General features: G+C 47.5%; 1 long non-coding RNA gene across 1 annotated transcript; it reads left to right on the top strand.

Annotated features, from left to right (window-relative positions):
• The first annotated feature begins 1210 nt into the window (after positions 1-1210).
• LOC124023934 lies at positions 1211-2286 on the top strand. Its single transcript, XR_006836806.1, has 2 exons — positions 1211-1387; positions 1977-2286. It is a non-coding gene; the product is annotated as an uncharacterized LOC124023934 (long non-coding RNA).

The following is a 2286-nucleotide window of genomic DNA, read 5'->3' as shown; positions in this document are numbered from 1 at the left end:
CTTAACCACTGCGTGGAGTCCCTCCAGAAAACGAGCGAGCAGCGCCGGCTCGTTCCACTCACTAGAGGCAGCAAGAGTGCGAAACTCAATAGAATAATCCGTTATGGACCGTTCACCTTGGCATAATGAAGCCAGGGCCCTAGAAGCCTCCCTACCAAAAACTGAACGGTCAAAAACCCGAATCATCTCCTCTTTAAAGTTCTGGAACTTGTTAGAGCAATCAGCCCTTGCCTCCCAGATAGCTGTGCCCCATTCTCGAGCCCGGCCAGTAAGGAGTGAAATGACGTAAGCAACCCGAGCTCTCTCTCTAGAGTATGTGTTGGGTTGGAGAGAGAACACAATCTCACACTGCGTGAGAAAGGAGCGGCACTCAGTGGGCTGCCCGGAGTAGCAAGGTGGGTTATTAACCCTAGGTTCTGGAGACTCGGCAGGCCAGGAAGTAACAGGTGGCACGAGACGTAGACTCTGGAACTGTCCAGAGAGGTCGGAAACCTGAGCGGCCAGGTTCTCCACGGCATGGCGAGCAGCAGACAATTCCTGCTCGTGTCTGCCGAGCATAGCTCCTTGGATCTTGACGGCAGTGTAACGAGCGTCTGAAGTCGCTGGGTCCATTCCTTGGTCGGTTCCTTCTGTCATGCAGGTGAAAGAGGACCCAAAAGCGACTTAACAGAAACAGAGTTTATTTAAGTCCAAACAGGGAATAACAGAAATCCTCTAGACTTGTAGAGGGGAAATAACTGGAGAAGCGGCCACAGACTGCAGGTCGCTTCGGGTAGGCGCAGGCCGTAGTCGACAGAGACACCTGCTCACACGCAGCATCTGATGAAGGCAAAAAAACACGACAGGACAGGGCGATACACAATCACAGCAAAAACACGACAGGACAGGGCGAAACGCAATCACAGCATGGTGAATACAATACAAGGAACCGACAGGACAGGAACGGATCACAAAGGAATAAATAGGGACTCTAATCAGGGGAAAGGATCGGGAACAGGTGTGGGAAGACTAAATGATGATTAGGGGAATAGGAACAGCTGGGAGCAGGAACGGAACGATAGAGAGAAGAGAGAGCGAGAGAGTGAGAGAGGGAGGGGGAGAGAGAGGGATAGAAGGAGGGAAAGAACCAAATAAGACCAGCAGAGGGAAACGAATAGCATGGGGAGCACAGGGACAAGACATGATAATAAATGACAAACATGACAGAAAGAGGACGACAATGACTACAACAACAACAACAAGTAATCTTAGATTAAATCCGTGACACCCTAGTTCATCATGTGATCATAGATGGGAGGACCATGAGAGAAGCTGGACAGCTAGTGCAACTCAACCTAAGCTATTACATGGTTGCATCCAAAGTCCGTACTTTCAGAAGGGAAAACAGGTAATTGTCCTTGTTGTTACTGTGATACATGTAATGTTGTAGTGCATATAGACTGAATCTCCACTTTGTTCTCAGTATAGTTTTTACCACAGTAATGGATGACCATAGTTCAGTAATGGTCAGGTTTCATTTTTGAAGAACTGAGAGGTGGCCATCTATTGGAGGTAGGCGGAGACTTCTCACAGCTGAACAGGAAATTGCCCTGGTGAATATGGTGATTGCTAGTAATGTCACCAGTTTGAGGGAAATTCAAACCCAAATAGTTGAAGACCAGGTAGTCTTCCAAGGAATTGACAGCAGCCGCATGACCGGATCGTTCAGTAGAATCACATAAGGACAAAGCAGCTGTACTGTGTTCAAATTCAAACAGAGTTAAGGAGCAATGATGCCAATATGTGCAGGTAATTGCTATACTGTACAGAATTTGTACAGCATGTAGAGTATGGCCCATCTCTCCAGCATATCAATACAGTACTGTATAGTAATGTGTTACAGTAACTGCAGTACACAATCTTTAATTCCAGTACAGTAGTACACTACAGTGCTGTATTTGTAGTACAGTAAAATGCATGTTTTTGGACTTCTGTAGAGAATCATGGGGCTGGATGCCATGGCTGACCCATAGGAGTACATCTTCATCGACGATGCAGGGTTCAACCTAACAAAAAGGTGCGAAAGGGGCTCAACGTCATTGGTCACCGTGCCATCATACAAGTTCCTGGTCAGAGGGGAGGCAACATCACCCTATGTGCAGCCATCAGCAATGTCAAAGTGGGTCTATACAACACGGCACAACATCACCCTATGTGCAGCCATCAGCAATGTCAAAGTGGGTCTATACAACACGGCACAACATCACCCTATGTGCAGCCATCAGCAATGTCAAAGTGGGTCTATAC

This window comes from Oncorhynchus gorbuscha, unplaced genomic scaffold, assembly GCF_021184085.1.
Source record: "Oncorhynchus gorbuscha isolate QuinsamMale2020 ecotype Even-year unplaced genomic scaffold, OgorEven_v1.0 Un_scaffold_1728, whole genome shotgun sequence".
NCBI classification, from domain to species: Eukaryota; Metazoa; Chordata; class Actinopteri; order Salmoniformes; family Salmonidae; genus Oncorhynchus; species Oncorhynchus gorbuscha.
Note: the sequence above shows the minus strand (reverse complement) of the source record. Positions and strands in the feature narration are given on the sequence as shown.